This window comes from Cherax quadricarinatus, chromosome 18 (genome assembly GCF_038502225.1).
Source record: "Cherax quadricarinatus isolate ZL_2023a chromosome 18, ASM3850222v1, whole genome shotgun sequence".
Taxonomy (NCBI): domain Eukaryota; kingdom Metazoa; phylum Arthropoda; class Malacostraca; order Decapoda; family Parastacidae; genus Cherax; species Cherax quadricarinatus.
In genome coordinates, this window is record NC_091309.1 from 10,472,864 (window position 1) to 10,491,212 (window position 18,349).

Here is an 18,349-nt window from a genome sequence, read left to right on the forward strand (position 1 = left end):
CTCTCAACCCCTAACACCCTTTCATTCCCCTCTTAACCCCTAACACCCTTTCATTCCCCTCTCAACGCCTAACACCCTTTCATTCCCCTCTCAACCCCTAACACCCTTTCATTCCCCTCTCAACCCCCTAACACCCTTTCATTCCCCTCTCAACGCCTAACACCCTTTCATTTCCCTCTCAACCCCTAACACCCTTTCATTCCCCTCTCAACCCCTAACACCCTTTCATTCCCCTCTCAACCCCTAACACCCTTTCATTCCCCCTCTCAACCCCTAACACCCTTTCATTCCCCTCTCAATCCCTAACACCCTTTCATTTCCCTCTCAACCCCTAACACCCTTTCATTCCCCTATCAACCCCTAACACCCTTTCATTCCCCTCTCAACCCCTAACACCCTTTCATTCCCCTCTCAACCCCTAACACCCTTTCATTCCCCTATCAACCCCTAACACCCTTTCATTCCCCTCTCAACCCCTAACACCCTTTCATTCCCCTCTCAACCCCTAACACCCTTTCATTCCCCCTCTCAACCCCTAACACCCTTTCATTCCCCTCTCAATCCCTAACACCCTTTCATTTCCCTCTCAACCCCTAACACCCTTTCATTCCCCTATCAACCCCTAACACCCTTTCATTCCCCTCTCAACCCCTAACACCCTTTCATTCCCCTCTCAACCCCTAACACCCTTTCATTCCCCTCTCAACCCCTAGCACCCTTTCATTCCCCTCTCAACCCCTAACACCCTTTCATTCCCCTCTCAATCCCTAACACCCTTTCATTTCCCTCTCAACCCCTAACACCCTTTCATTCCCCTCTCAACCCTTAACACCCTTTCATTCCCCTCTCAACCCCTAACACCCTTTCATTCCCCTCTCAACCCCTAACACCCTTTCATTCCCCTCTCAACCCCTAACACCCTTTCATTCCCCCTCTCAACCCCTAACACCCTTTCATTCCCCTCTCAACCCCTAACACCCTTTCATTCCCCTCTCAACCCCTAACACCCTTTCATTCCCCTCTCAACCCCTAACACTCTTTCATTCTCCCTCTCAACCCCTAACACTCTCATTCCCCTTTCAACCCCTAACACCCTTTCATTCCCCTCTCAACCCCTAACACCCTTTCATTTCCCTCTCAACCCCTAACACCCTTTCATTTCCCTCTTAACCCCTAACACCATTTCATTCCCCTCTCAACCCCTAACACCCTTTCATTTCTCAACCCCTAACACCATTTCATTCCCCTCTCAACCCCTAACACCCTTTCATTCCCCTCTCAACCCCTAACACCCTTTCATTCCCCTCTCAACCCCTAACACCCTTTCATTCCCCTCTCAACCCCTAACACCCTTTCATTCCCCTCTCAACCCCTAACACCCTTTCATTCCCCTCTCAACCCCTAACACCCTTTCATTCCCCTCTCAACCCCTAACACCTTTCATTCCCCTCTCAACCCCTAACACCCTTTCATTCCCCTCTCAACCCCTAACACCCTTTCATTCCCCTCTCAACCCCTAACACCCTTTCATTCCCCTCTCAACCCCTAACACCCTTTCATTCCCCTCTCAACCCCTAACACCCTTTCATTCCCCTCTCAACCCCTAACACCCTTTCATTCCCCTCTCAACCCCTGACACGCTTTCATTCCCCCTCTCAACCCCTAACACCCTTTCATTCCCCTCTCAACCCCTAACACCCTTTCATTCCCCTCTCAACCCCTAACACCCTTTCATTCCCCTCTCAACCCCTAACACCCTTTCATTCCCCTCTCAACCCCTAACACCCTTTCATTCCCCTCTCAACCCCTAACACCATTTCATTCCCCTCTCAACCCCTAACACCCTTTCATTCCCCTCTCAACCCCTAACACCCTTTCATTCCCCTCTCAACCCCTAACACCCTTTCATTCCCCTCTCAACCCCTAACACCATTTCATTCCCCTCTCAACACCTTAACTTTACAAAACGCGAAGCACAAGACACTACCAAAAACGTTCCCCCCCCCCAAAAAAAAATCCTTTTTTTTAACTAGTTAAAATTATTTTCAACCACCACCATTTTGAAATCTGACATAGCTAATCAATATACATAATCTGGCCAAACGTTTGATTTTGAGACTTTAGACATTATTCTCGTTAAATATTTAATGAAATTCCGCGTCAGGTAAATATTATATTATTATTATTATTATTATTATTATTATTATTATTATTATTATTATTATTATTATTATTATTATTATTATTATTATTATTCAGAAGTTTGTTGTGTAGGAAAGTGCTGCAAATTATTACATTCTAAAATAAAAAATGTCGTCGGGAAAAATAATCTTTGAAAATTAAAATGGCGATGTAGTCATGTTAATTTGTGAGCGCTACACCCGCAAGGGTCACGCAGCGCCTGGGAAAATGGGAGGTTATCTAGGAAAATGGGAGGTAATCTGGGAAAATGGGAGGTAATCTGGGAAAATGGGAGGTAATCTGGGAAAATGGGAGGTAATCTGGGAAAATGGGAGGTAATCTGGGAAAATGGGAGGTAATCTGGGAAAATGGGAGGTAATCTGGGAAAATGGGAGGTAATCTGGGAAAAAAGGAGGTAATCTGGGAAAATGGGAGGTAATCTGGGAAATGGGAGGTAATCTAGGAAAATGGGAGGTAATCTGAGAAAAAGGGAGGTAATCTGGGAAAAAGGGAGGTAATCTGGTAAAATGGGAGGTAATCTGGTGTGAACTAAGCTGGTACTGCCTGCTTGGTTCTAAGCCAGATGGTGAAACACCCTTACCTGGCCCTCGGGATGACCATCTGCCGCCAGTTATGGACCGGGTAGCGGGGGCGATGATCCTGGAAACATCCTCCAGGTATACTCCAGGTACACACTTCACACTTACCTGCAAGAGGAAGCATCACGCGTTAGCAACAGTCTATCAGATAGACTAATAGCGAGTAGTAGACAGTAGGCATGTCCAGAAACTATCATACTCTCGTTTTTTTGCAAATATAGGTGTATATTCTTGCTGTAAGTGTATAAGTAGGTACCTGGTGTGAGAGGACATAAGTGTAAGTAGGCACCTGGTGTGAGAGTACATGAGTGTGTAAGTAGGTACCTGGTGTGAGAGGACATAAGTGTGTATGTACCTGGAGTGAGAGTACATAAGTGTGTAAGTAGGTATGTGGTGTGGAAGTACATGAGCGTGTAAGTAGATACCTGGTGTGAGAGTACATGAGTGTGTAAGTAGGCACCTGGTGTGAGAGTATATAAGTGTTTAAGTAGATACCTGGTGTGAGAGTACATGAGTGTGTAAGTAGGCACCTGGTGTGAGAGTGTATAAGTGTTTAAGTAGGTACCTGGTGTGAGAGTACATGAGTGTGCAAGTATGTACCTGGCGTGAGAGTACATAAGTGTGTAAGTATGTACCTGGCGTGAGAGTACATAAGTGTGTAAGTATGTACCTGGTGTGAGAGTACATGAGTGTGTAAGTAGGCACCTGGTGTGAGAGTATATAAGTGTTTAAGTAGATACCTGGTGTGAGAGTACATGAGTGTGTAAGTAGGCACCTGGTGTGAGAGTGTATAAGTGTTTAAGTAGGTACCTGGTGTGAGAGTACATGAGTGTGCAAGTATGTACCTGGCGTGAGAGTACATAAGTGTGTAAGTATGTACCTGGCGTGAGAGTACATAAGTGTGTAAGTATGTACCTGGCGTGAGAGTACATAAGTGTGTAAGTATGTACCTGGTGTGAGAGTACATAAGTGTGTAAGTATGTACCTGGTGTGAGAGTACATAAGTGTGCAAGTATGTACCTGGCGTGAGAGTACATAAGTGTGTATGTACCTGGCGTGAGAGTACATAAGTGTGTAAGTATGTACCTGGTGTGAGAGTACATGTGTAATGTAACTATGGGTTACGCTTCAAGTCAATCGACTGCAGGTGGGTTATTAAGCTACAATTCACCCGAACACTTACATCAAATTCTCAAAATACGTATTAAAGTATATGCTGTGTATATACACGTGTATACACAGATGTGTATACATGTCCCTACATGTATATATACAGATGAATATATGTAAATGTATATACATTCGGTGAATATATGAATATATATGAATGCATCATAAGGTATATACGTGGCATGGGAATATAGCCTCATCAGACATAGTTCGTATTAGAGTCTAGCGCTAATCCCTTGGATCAAGATCCCTTTATCAACGTCCAGACGTTATCTCCCCCATTCAAGTGGGTTACAATATTACTTGGGAGAGCGCTAACACCGTAGAGGAGGGGGGTCATACGGCGCTCTGAGCATGGCAGTCAGAGGGGAGGTTAATTCTAAGCCCCCCACCCTGGATCAAGAACCTCTCACCAGCATCGAGGCACCCCTCCTGGAAAGTACGAAAGAGGTGGGCCGCGTGAGTCAGGCCCAGGTGTTGCAAGAAGCCCACCTTTAAGACGATCTACCTGGCTCCCCAGCATCTTGCACCCGCACACACACAGCAAGGGCAAGAAGCCAGGCACCACTGCCCCTTCCCCCCTCCCTGCCAACACTAAGGGCAACAGGTTGCAAGAGGCCAGGCACTACTGCTTCTCCTCCCCAAACACCATAAAACCACTCCGAGTGGTGGAAATAAGAGCCTGGCGTAGCTGCGCCCAGCATACAGTAAGAGAGCAGCCAAGCACACTGCCATACAGAGAGCTTCTTATAAGTGAGTGCAGTCCTGACTCAGTCATCTGGGAAAGCTCCATGCCATATGACTCCATGCCATATGACGCGTGAGAGTTATCAAAAGTACAATTCAGAGAGCTGAGGAGGAGTTGTTGAGGTTTGGACATTTAGATAGGGTGAAACAGAATAGGTGTAAAAGAATGGAGTGATAGGTATCCCAAGAAAAGTTAGAGGAAGAAGGTAACGGAGGTTTTCAGTGCTGGAGGGCTTGAACATCTAGCAAGCTTGTGTGTGTTAGGAGTGAGTGGGGACAAGTGGTTCATATGACCTGATGTGCTGTTGGAGAGTGAGCAAGGTAACATTAAGGCAGAGATTCAGGAAAAACGGTTAGTCAGACTCGAGTTCTGGAGGTGGGAAGTTCAGTGCCTGCACTCTGGAGTGAGGATATTACAGTCTGGAGGGTCATTTGCACCGTGATGTCTGCGCGCCTCCGGCAAGACAGTGATTGAATGAATAACACAGAAAGTCCTGAATCTTTATTTGATCACCTTACCTCGGTGGAGACGACCAGTGTTAAGAAATATACGAAGTGAGAGAGAGAGAGAGAGAGAGAGAGAGAGAGAGAGAGAGAGAGAGAGAGAGAGAGAGAGAGAGAGAGAGAGAGAGAGAGAGAGAGAGAGAGAGAGAGAGAGAGAGAGAGAGAGACTGACAATACCTTGTCAATAAGGTTAGGGATCCTTAACCTAACCTTGTCAAACCCTGAGTAAAATAAAAGACAGACAGAGAGACAGAGAGAGACAGAGAGAGAGGGGTACCTCGTTTACGGTGGATGAGAGCTCAGGAAGGCTCATCTGAGAGAGCACAGACGTCTGATAACTTACTGACAGAGGAGACACAACATTCACAACTATGCTATATTTTAATGGAGATAAAATTAACTAAATGTGCGAAATATTTCCTAGGTTGACACTAGTACTCATGTTAACGCTTGTACCTATGTTAACACTAATACCATGTTAACACCTGTAATCATTTTAACACTAGTACCCATGTTAACACTTGTACCTATGTTAACACTAGTACCCGTGTTAACACTTGTACCTATGTTAACACTAGTACCCATGTTAACACTTGTACATATGTTATCACTAGTACCCATGTTAGCTCTTGTACCTATGTTAACACTAGTACCCATGTTAACTCTTGTACCTATGTTAACACTAGTACCCGTGTTAACACTTGTACCTATGTTAACACTAGTACCCATGTTAACACTTGTACCTTTGCTAACACTAGTACCCATGTTAACACTTTTACCTATGCTAACGCTAGTGCCCATGTTAACACTTGTACCCATGTTAACACTAGTACCAATGTTAACACTTGTACCTATGTTAACACTAGTACCAATGTTAACACTTGTAACCATGTTAACACTAGTACCCATGTTAACACTTGTACCTATGTTAACACTAGTACCAATGTTAACACTTGTAACCATGTTAACACTAGTACCCATGTTAACACTTGTACCTATGTTAACACTAGTACCAATATTAACACTTGTAACCATGTTAACACTAGTACCCATGTTAACACGTACCTATGTTAACACTAGTACCCATGTTAACACTTGTACCTATGTTAACAGTAGTACCCATGTTAACGCTTGTACCTATGTTAACACTAATACCCCATGTTTACTTATACCCATGTTAACACTGGTACCCATGTTAACACTTGTACCCATGCTAACATTAGTAGCTATGTTAACACTTGTACCTATGTTAACACTAGCACGCATGTGAACACTTGTACCCATGCTAACAATAGTACCCATGTTAACGCTTGTACCCTTGTTAACATAAGTACAAGTTTTAACATGAGTACTATTGTTAATATAGGTACAAGTGTTAACATGGGTACTATTGTTAGCATGGTTACAAGTATCAAATTGTGTACTAGTGTTAACATAGGTACAAGTGTTAATATATGTACTAGTGTTAGCATGGGTGCAAGTGTTAACATGGGTACTAGTTTTAACATAGGTACAAGTGTTAACATGGGTACAAGTGTTAACATGGTACTAGTGTTAACATAGGTACAAGTGTTAACATGGGTACTAGTGTTAACATAGGTACAAGTGTTAACATGGGTACTATTGTTAGTATGGTTACAAGTGTTAACATGGGTACTAGTGTTAACATGGGTACTAGCCTTAGCATAGGTACAAGTGTTAACATTGGGTACTAGTGTGAACATGGGTAGAAGTGTTAACATGGGTACTAGTGTTATTACAGGTACAAGTTTTATCATAAGTACAAGTGTTAACATGGGTACTAGTGTTAACATAGGTACAAGTGTTAACATGGGTACTAGTGTTAACATAGGTACAAGTGTTAACATGGGTACTAGTGTTAACATAGGTACAAGTGTTAACATGGGTACTAGTGTTAACATAGGTACAAGTGTTAACATGGGTACTAGTGTTAACATAGGCACAAGTGTTAACATGGGTACTAATGTTAACATAGGCACATGTGTTAACATGGGTACTAGTGTTAGCATAGGTACAAGTATTAACATGGGTACTAGCGTTAGCATAGGCATAGTGTTAACATGGGTACTAGGGTTAACACAGGCACAAGTGTTAACATGGGTACTAATGTTAACATAGGTACATGTGTTAACATGGGTACTAGTGTTAACATAGGTACAAGTGTTAACATGGGTGCTAGCGTTAGCACAGGGACAAGTGTTAACATGGGTACTTGGGTTAACATAGGCACAAGTGTTAACATGGGTACTAATGTTAACATAGGTACATGTGTTAACATGGGTACTAGTGTTAGCATAGGTACAAGTATTAACATGTGTACTAGTGTTAACATAGGTACAAGTGGTAACATGGGTACTAGTGTTGACATAGGTATGTGTTAACATGGTTACTAATGTTAGCATGGGTACAAGTGTTAACATGTGTATTAGTGTAAACATGGGTACAAGTGTTAACATTGGTACTAGTGTTAACATAGGTACAAGTGTAAACATGGGTACAAGTATTAACATGGGTACTAGCGTTAGCATAGGCACAAGTGTTAACATGGGTACTAGGGTTAACATAGGCACAAGTGTTAACATGGGTACTAATGTTAACATAGGTACATGTGTTAACATGGGTACTAGTGTTAGCATAGGTACAAGTATTAACATGGGTACTAGCGTTAGCATAGGCACAAGTGTTAACATGGGTACTAGGGTTAACATAGGCACAAGTGTTAACATGGGTACTAATGTTAACATAGGTACATGTGTTAACATGGGTACTAGTGTTAACATAGGTACAAGTGTTAACATGAGTACTATTGTTAGTATAGTTACAAGTGTTAACATGGGTACTAGTGTTAACATGGGTACTAGCCTTAGCATAGGTACAAGTGTTAACACTGGGTACTAGTGTGAACATGGGTAGAAGTGTTAACATGGGTACTAGTGTTATTACAGGTACAAGTTTTATCATGGGTACAAGTGTTAACATGGGTACTAGTGTTAACATAGGTACAAGTGTTAACATGGGTACTAGTGTTAACATAGGTACAAGCGTTAACATGGGAACTAGTGTTAACATAGGTACAAGTGTTAACATGGGTACAAGTGTTAACATGGATACTAGGGTTAACACAGGCACAAGTGTTAACATGGGTACTAATGTTAACATAGGTACATGTGTTAACATGGGTACTAGTGTTAGCATAGGTACAAGTATTAACATGTGTACTAGTGTTAACATAGGTATAAGTGGTAACATGGGTACTAGTGTTGACATAGGTATGTGTTAACATGGTTACTAATGTTAGCATGGGTACAAGTGTTAACATGTGTATTAATGTTAACATGGGTACAAGTGTTAACATTGGTACTAGTGTTAACATAGGTACAAGTGTTAACATGGGTACTAGTATTAACATAGGTACAAGTGTTAACATGAGTACTAGTGTTAACATAGGTACAAGTGTTTACATGGGTACTAGTGTTAACATAGGTACAAGTGTTAACATGGGTACTAGTGTTAACATAGGTACAAGTGTTAACATGAGTACTAGTGTTAACATAGGTACAAGTGTTAACATGGACACTAGTGTTAACATAGGTACAAGTGTTAACATAGGTACTATTGTTCGTATGGTTACAAGTGTTAACGTGGGTACTAGTGTTAACATAGGTACAAGTGTTAACATAGGTACTATTGTTGGTATGGTTACAAGTGTTAACATGGGTACTAGTGTTAACACTAGTACCCATGTTAACACTTGTACCTATGTTAACACTAGTACCCATGTTAACACTTGTACCTATGTTAACACTAGTACCCATGTTAACACTTGTACCTATGCGAACACTTGTACCTATGCTAACACTTGTAAATATGCTAACTAGTGCCCATGTTAACACTAGTACCCATGTTAACACTAGTACCCATGTTAACACTTGTACCTATGCTAACACTTGTACCTATGCTAACTAGTACCCATGTTAACACTAGTACCCATGTTAACACTTGTACCTATATTAACAGAAGCTGATAAATGAGACACTTATGCAACATCTGTTTGTCTGGAATTGGGAAACGTTTCGCCCGACAGTGGCTTCCTCAGTCCAATACAGAGAAGAACGGTGGAAGATAAGTAGGAGTCTCAGGTAATCAGTCCCTCAGCCTGGAGTTATATTTTCAGTCCATCAGTCTTGATGGACTGAAAACATCGACTCCATACATATATAAACTTTCCTAACAAAAATAAACAAAACGAATTAAAAATATGAAGAAGCGGCAATATTGTAAATCTTCGTAAATCGCTGATAAATTATGCTTCAATTATACATTTTTTATTAAGTGGAGCGTTTTGCTCATGTATCTGAAGACCAATTAGCGTTCTTTACTTTGGCGGAGGTAAGAACGCAAGACATGAATATGTTAATGGCCAGCCTCGCTACAGCCGCCTGGCCGATGTTAACAGAGCCACAGCGACTCGACACTCGACGGTAAATGGAGTAACCATGCTATCCTATATAGTACCTTACCTGGTACCTTACCTGGTACCTTACTTGGTGCCCTACCTGGTACCCTAGTAATGTCGAGAAAATCGTTCTAAATCTGAAGAGTTGGTTAAAGTTGTTGGGCACGTATACTGTATATATATATTTTTTTTTTATTATTTTTTATTATCACACTGGCCGATTCCCACCAAGGCAGGGTGGCCCGAAAAAGAAAAACTTTCACCATCATTCACTCCATCACTGTCTTGCCAGAAGGGTGCTTTACACTACAGTTTTTAAACTGCAACATTAACACCCCTCCTTCAGAGTGCAGGCACTGTACTTCCCATCTCCAGGACTCAAGTCCGGCCTGCCGGTTTCCCTGAACCCCTTCATAAATGTTACTTTGCTCACACTCCAACAGCACGTCAAGTATTAAAAACCATTTGTCTCCATTCACTCCTATCAAACACGCTCACGCATGCCTGCTGGAAGTCCAAGCCCCTCGCACACAAAACCTCCTTTACCCCCTCCCTCCAACCTTTCCTAGGCCGACCCCTACCCCGCCTTCCTTCCGCTACAGCCTGATACACTCTTGAAGTCATTCTGTTTCGCTCCATTCTCTCTATATGTCCGAACCACCTCAACAACCCTTCCTCAGCCCTCTGGACAACAGTTTTGGCAATCCCGCACCTCCTCCTAACTTCCAAACTACGAATTCTCTGCATTATATTCACACCACACATTGCCCTCAGACACGACATCTCCACTGCCTCCAGCCTTCTCCTCGCTGCAACATTCATCACCCATGCTTCACACCCATATAAGAGCGTTGGTAAAATTATACTCTCATACATTTCCCTCTTTGCCTCCAAGGACAAAGTTCTTTGTCTCCACAAACTCCTAAGTGCACCACTCACCCTTTTCCCCTCATCAATTCTATGATTCACCTCATCTTTCATCACCTAATCTTTTTGTTATCCTCATATCCTTACTCTTTCCTGTATTCACTTTTAATGTTCTTCTTTTGCATACCCTACCAAATTCATCCACCAATCTCTGCAACTTCTCTTCAGAATCTCCCTAGAGCACAGTGTCATCAGCAAAGAGCAACTGTGACAACTCCCACTTTATGTGTGATTCTTTATCTTTTAACTCCACGCCTCTTGCCAAGACACTCGCATTTACTTCTCTTACAACCCCATCTATAAATATATTAAACCACGGTGACATTACACATCCTTGTCTAAGGCCTACTTTTACTGGGAAATAATTTCCCTCTTTCCTACATACTCTAACTTGAGCCTCACTATCCTCGTAAAAACTCTTCACTGCTTTCAGTAACCTACCTCCTACACCATACACCTGCAACATTTGCCACATTGCCCCCCTATCCACCCTGTCATACGCCTTTTCCAAATCCATAAATGCCACAAAGACCTCTTCAGCCTTATCTAAATACTGTTCACTTATGTTTCACTGTAAACACCTGGTCCACACACCCCCTACCTTTAATAAAGCCTCCTTGTTCATCTTACTCTTAATTCTTTCAATAAAAACTCTACCATACACTTTACCAGGTATACTCAACAAACTTATCCCCCTATAATTTTTGCACTCTCTGTTGTCCCCTTTGCCTTTATACAAAGGAACTATTAATTCTCTCTGACAATCACTATTTATATATATATATATATATATATATATATATATATATATATATATATATATATATATATATATATATATATATATATATATATGTCGTGCCGAATATGTAAAACTGGTCAATTAGCAAGAATTCTTTTAAAATTAAGTCCTTTCTAAAATTTTCTCTTATACGTTTAAAGATATATTTTTTTCATTAATGTTGATGTAAAAATTTATAATTTTGCACCAAAAGGAACTTAGAAAAGTTACCTAACCTTATCATAACAAGCGCAATTTATTTTAGCCTAACCCAACTAAATATATTTTAGATTTGTTTACAATAATTTAATACTAAACAAATACAGTGAAATATATTTTTTTCGTTAGGTTCAGAATGATTTTGGCGAAATTACTGCATACACAAATTTTCACTTGTCCTATATGGCAAGATGAGCGTTGCTATTTAAGCCAAGATCGCAAGTTGTGCCTATTCGGCACGACATTATATATATATATATATATATATATATATATATATATATATATATATATATATATATATATATATATATATATATATATATATATGTCGTGCCGAATAGGCACAACTTGCGATCTTGGCTTAAATAGCAACGCTCATCTTGCCATATAGGACAAGTGAAAATTTGTGTATGCAGTAATTTCGCCAAAATCATTCTGAACCTAACAAAAAAAATATATTTCACTTTATTTGTTTAGTATTAAATTATTGTAAACAAATCTAAAATATATTTAGTTGGGTTAGGCTAAAATAAATTGCGCTTGTTATGATAAGGTTAGGTAACTTTTCTAAGTTCCTTTTGGCGCAAAATTATAAATTTTTACATCAACATTAATGAAAAAAATATATCTTTAAACGTATAAGAGAAAATTTTAGAAAGGACTTAATTTTAAAAGAATTCTTGCTAATTGACCAGTTTTACATATTCGGCACGACATATATATATATATATATATATATATATATATATATATATATATATATATTATATAGGGAGGTACCACCTCTAGAACTGTTATGGGGACCCTCATCCTCAGAGAAAAGAATAAACTTGCTTCTGGGAAAACTCAAGATTCTCCCTGAAGCTGTTTGAGAATTTTCTCCTACCACCCCCTATATTATGTATATATATTTTATTTAAAGACAAAATACATTGACAAAACATTCACAAAAATATGATACAAAGTAAAACAACATAGGTAACTCAGAGCTACATCTCGAATACTTCGTCCAGCTCCCCTGCGGTGGGCCGCGTGCCCAGAATGCTGCAGGCATTTCCTCTCTGGATCGCAACACTGAGTCTCTGAAAGAGGAAGCTGGTCGCCCTGTGGTCCTTGGTTTCTATGATGAGCTTTTCACCCAGCTCTTTGAGGAACTTTAGAGCACACTTGCCCCATGCTCCAAGGGTCTCCGACCCTATTGGAATGAAGTTATAGCAAGGGGGAAGGTCTTCATATTTTCGGATCTTCTGGGTCTCCCTGTGGCTGGCAGCTCCACCCCCTTCCACTACAGAGTATGGCAAGTAGGTGTCTGCCAATGTGGCAGCACAGGTGTAGTCCCAGGCAATCTGCTTTCCATCCTTCCAGGGTAGCATAGTGGCTCCATCAGGACGCTTTTGACTTCCATCAGACCTCTGTACTTGGGGTACCCGTTGAGCTGGGCAACGGGCTGTGGCGAGGCTTCTCTTTATTATGTCATTGATCTCCTCATGTCTGGCATACTTCCCTTCTGCTGTGTGGCACACGAGACCATGGAGTCCGAATTGATCAGCTGTCGCCCTGCCGCAAATACACCTATGTTCGGTGAGGATGGGGGCGGCTAGGCGAAGAGCAACACCAATCCGAATGGCCTGTGGGTCGAGACGGGTGCCCAGGGAGGAATTGGGAACAGCTAACAGGAAATCTCCTGAGTGTGGTGCCTTCACTGCCAGGAGACGAGCTTTGTTCTTTCCTGAAGCATTGGAGAGCATTGTGTTGGCGATTTTTTCCATGATCGGTTTGTCCCAGTGGGACTGTTTGTGCTGTTTGGGAGGAGCTGGTCTACTGGAGGAGTCTGTAAGGGTGTCCCACCGAATTGCTGCTTCAGTAAACCTGGGGTCTTGAGCTCCTACCAAGTCTCTCAAGCGTTCGGGCACTATCTTCTTGACTAATGCACTGGAAGCCAAACACGAAGACAGAATTGCAGGTAAAGCAACATGCGTTGCTTTACGCACCCCTATACCTCCCAGTCGCACTGGGAGGGTTGCCTGATCCCATTGCTCATCCTCTAGTGACAGGTTCAGTGCCTTCTTAAAAGTTGATCTCAGGTGTGCATCATATTCATCAAGTGTTGGGTTGTCAAAAGAGGGTGCACACCTCAAGAAGTAAGTGAGTCTTGGCATAGTAAGACACCTTGTGAGGAGATACAGAGCATCATGGGCATCAAGATCGCTTATTCTCTCCTCCATTCTCATAAGGTCATTCAATTTGTCCCTGAGGACAGTATCGATGGCCTGGTGACCCAGCGGTGCCCCCAAGAGGGTACTGTTGGACGGAGTTGTAGTTGAGATTTCCGGGAGGATTCTTCGAACAGCATTGATTATTTCCTGGTTCGCTGTGATGATTTCACACTTAGAGGGATTGAGGATGAGTCCCAAGCCTTCTCCCTGTGTTTTCACCAGTTGTAGGTCCCCCACGAGGGACTCTTCAGTACCTGCCAGAGTGCCGTCATCCAGGTACCAGATATTGAGCTCACTGCGAAGGCTGGAAGTTAGTTCTCTTACTGCCAAGCAGAAGAGAAGTGGAGCAAGTGGGTCACCCTGCTGAACACCCTCTGATGATTGAATTTCATGTTCTCCAAACAAAAGAATTGAGGGTTTGCTGTAGCCGGCTGAAATGAAGGGAAAGAGACTGGGGAACCGAACCCGAACAGCTGGCAAAACAGCATCTCTCCTCACCATATTAAAGGCATTTCTAAAATCAAGTTTGACTATGGCCTTGTCTTCTGGTAGGTCCCTGATGTAGGCCCTTGCCGCATGAGCTGCAGCTTCACTGCCTTGAGAGACCCCAAAGCCCAGTTGGTGTGGCTGGAGTAAAGTGGCAGCTTCTAGGCGAATGTTTCTCACTGCTGCTATATATATATTATATACATATATATATATATGTTATATATATATATAAATATATATATATATATATATATATATATATATAGATATATATATATATATGCACAGCCATACATACAGGCAAAGTAATAACCAACGAGACAAAACAAATGACATATCAACGGACAACTGAGATCGTCGTCAGCAGATACAAAAGGGCGGAAACATGTTTATAGAGAAAGGAATTGTCAGCTCCTCATTTGTAGATTATATTGTTACCAGGTGTCAGGACAGGAAAGCACTGGTTTGGCAACAATTGTACAAAGTGGAGCAAACTTATCGTCATGGAAGCGAAAAATTAGATTAGACTGGTGCACGAGCGGCTGGTTTACAGCAAGATCAACCGGACATGGGTCTGCTACATCTGTTGCACCAACAATATCAGAACATTAGCAGCTGAAGCGGGAGTTAAAAGCAGCAGCAGAAGCAACATTAGCAGCAGCAGTAGTAGAAGCAGCTTCTGCTGCAGCAATACCCGGAACTTTATAGGTGCTTACACTTTACGCAGCAAGTCCAGAGAGATGGTAGGTCAACACGATGCGTGTGCTTTGCGTGGTGTTGACTGCTACACGCATGAGAGCCTCTCACCCCGCTCTGATCCCCCAGCACACTCTCCACACCTCACAAAACTCCTTTACACTCGCCTCCCAAAGCCCTTTATCAGTCACCGGCCATCCCGTCGCTCCGCGTAACTCAACACTCTCCAACATTTTCATTGCTCTGATGCTTCTAATGCTCCAAGATTGACCGAAACGTCAAGTTTTCACTTCCAATTTGTGTGGTAGTTGCGAAATGTTCCATTCACAGTATTTATTACTTTATTTTTAGTCGTAGAACTTTGTTCCAGTACTGTGTAACTCTACAGTGATCTTTTATAATATCTATCCGCGCATCTGAAGAGTACAATCATTAGCGTGTTAATGTATTATTCACACAGCATGAAATTACCTAAATTTGCTAACGTATAAAGTTACATCGAAGCAATGCATTCAGACAGACACATAGATATTACCCTGTAAGTATGGGCATCCAAACAAAAAAACACATACATCAGCGGTGCTATTATGACCGGTAATGTTATCAGAATGTGCCATTAATAAGACAAGTGGGACATGGCAGTGCTTCTCTGACCACATTTCTCTTGTTGAATTTACTCTGCCTGCTATTCCTGCCCCTCCCTTCCCACCCTATCCTCTACACAAATAAATTCCAATGGAAAATTAATGTCGCTATGCCTGGCTATCCAGTGAATAATTTGCACACAAACTGCCAGTAATTTACAAGTGGTGGGTGAAAAAAATATTGCGAGGCTATCGGAGGAGAATGGTAGTTGAACCCCTGGAGGCTATTAAAGAGCTGTCCCCCCCCCCACCTCCTCACAAAAGTCGAAGATGACAACGTCTGAATGACAAATGATGTCTCCTCTAACAATAGCCTCGCTTGTCCCGATGGATCTAAAATAGCTCGTCGCTGGGGAGACATTAATTTACCCGAGGTAAATGTACATTTTACACAGAGTATGTCAAGAGGAACAAAGCTGAAGAAAGAGCTCGTGGTTGCACTCCCATAATTACTCCATCGAGACAACTAGATAAAAGAAAAAAAGGGAAAACTAAGAGCAAAAGATCGCCATGGGAAGCACTTTCTTGTAGAAGTTACATTATGTGCCACCAAGTGTAGCCACAGTGATAGGTGAAGAATTAAACACATCTGGGTATTTTTTATTTGTACTTTCTTTAATAATGATGGACTGAACACATCGATTCAAGGCTGAGGGACTGATTACCTCTAACTCTTCCTCTTTCTCCACTGTTCTTCTATGTACTGGACTGAAGAAGTCACTAGCTGGTGAAAAGTTTCGTCAGTAAAGATTCCTAAATTGTTGCACATGTGTCTAATTCTTCAAGACTTGCATATACAAATGCGATATAAATAGAGACCACCGTAGTCCTCAAGACTACGGTGGTCTTCACCAACTCCAAGACTGAGGGACTGATTACCTCATCTTTTGTATATAGTTCTACTGTCTTCACATTATATCCTTGTATTGTATTGATAAAGCCACTGGATGGCGAAACGTCTATAAATAGAAATACCCAGATGTTACACATCCGTCTAATTCTTCATATTGTCGGTACTGTATACCATTCATGTTCAGTACCAGTTCTGTAGCAGGTGCCACATATACAACCAAAATACAATACCAGCGCAGCTACATTTCAATACACATACAGTACAGTGTCAAGGTCAGTGGCCGGGGTCACAATCTAGCGTACCCGGCCATACAGCGTCAAGGTCAGCAGCCGGGGTCACAAACTAGCGTACCCGGCCATACACTGTAATAACTCTTAGACCTATATTATAATTATCATTATTATAATTATTATTAATATCATCATTGCTGTTGTTGTATTCAGGTACAAACACAAAACCCGTGTGGGCCACACAGCGTTGCATTTTGAATTATCCCGAAGAACAGCTCGTCATTTTAAGATATTGGGTAATAATCCAGGGAGACCCAGGGTGGATTATGAAATACCTCGTAATCAAGAGAAGTACCTCGATGCCAGTCAGAGGGAAGGAGGGGGATTGATCTTGATCCACGGAACTGGACTCATCCTCCCCTTTCCCTGGATCGACCCTGAATGCCTCCCATCCCCTAAAGCGCTATAGGACCCTTAGGGCTTTAGCGCTTATCCTGAATTATTAGAAAAAAGATAAAATAACAATCAAGAGGTGACAGACTGGAGATTCACAGAGCAAAATGTACAATCAACGACCTTTAGTGATTGCAAGACCGAATCCCTGAAGATTCGTGGGATTAGTTAGCAGACTGTTGCAAGTTTAGGTGCAATTAAGAATAAAGATGTATAATACCTCGACTTGAACAATACATAAATATGTTAGGTAAAAGGACACAAGTGCAACTAATGTGACATTTTAAGGTGGCAACGTTTCGCTCTCCAGGAGCTTTATCAAGAGAGAAGCTTTATGAAGACTTTTCGGTCCTATATATACTGGCTCCCTCACCTTCGTGTGTTTGAGTGACTTGTAAATAATAAAAAAAAAAGCACAATACCGTGACTGGAATGATACACAAATAACCCGCACATAGAAGAGAGGAGCTTACGACGACGTTTCGGTCCGACTTGGACCATTTACAAAGTCATACTGAATTGGTAAATGGCCCAAGTCGGACCGAAATGTCGTCATAAGCTTCTCTCTCCTGTGTGCGGGTTCTTGTATATTAGATACATTTGTCAGGCCAAGATCCAGCGCTTGGGTTACAACCGAAGGCACCCGAGGTTGAATCCCGGGCTAGGTGAGACGTATGGACAAGTTTCCTTACACATGCTGCTCTTACTCGCCTAAAAGGCACCCGGGTGTTATGTCTCATCGATCAACATGGGTTACATAAGAAGAACATAAGAACGAAGGAACACTGCAGAAGGCCTACTGGCCCATGCGAGGCAGGTCCAAGTCCCTACCGGCTTAAGCCAATGCACCCAACCTAGTCAGGTCAGGTCACATTGACTCAAGGGAGGAACACGGCAACCGACCCGTTAGCACAAGCTATCAGGTCTAACTCACACCCACCCACATCTACTCATGTATTTATCCAACCTATTTTTAAAGCTACACAACGTTCTGGCCTCTATAACGGTACTTGGGAGTTTGTTCCACTCATCCACAACTCTATTACCAAACCAGTACTTTCCTATATCCCTCCTGAATCTGAATTTTTCCAACTTAAAACCATTGCTGCGAGTCCTGTCTAGGCTAGATATTATCAGCACACTATTTACATCCCCTTTAT

The 18,349-nt window shown here is 42.0% G+C and overlaps 1 protein-coding gene and 1 long non-coding RNA gene across 2 annotated transcripts in view; both read right to left on the reverse strand.

The window, feature by feature from the left end:
• LOC128689368 (potassium voltage-gated channel subfamily KQT member 1-like) overlaps window positions 1-18,349 on the reverse strand; it is a 773,858-nt gene that overhangs the window by 601,724 nt on the left and 153,785 nt on the right. The gene's annotated exons all lie outside the window — the stretch shown is intronic.
• Window positions 1-18,349, reverse strand: part of LOC138852902 (uncharacterized) — a 305,668-nt gene that overhangs the window by 244,933 nt on the left and 42,386 nt on the right. The window contains exon 2 of the long non-coding RNA XR_011392166.1: window positions 2,783-2,888. This is a non-coding gene — a long non-coding RNA (uncharacterized lncRNA). The remainder of the gene's footprint in view (window positions 1-2,782; window positions 2,889-18,349) is intronic.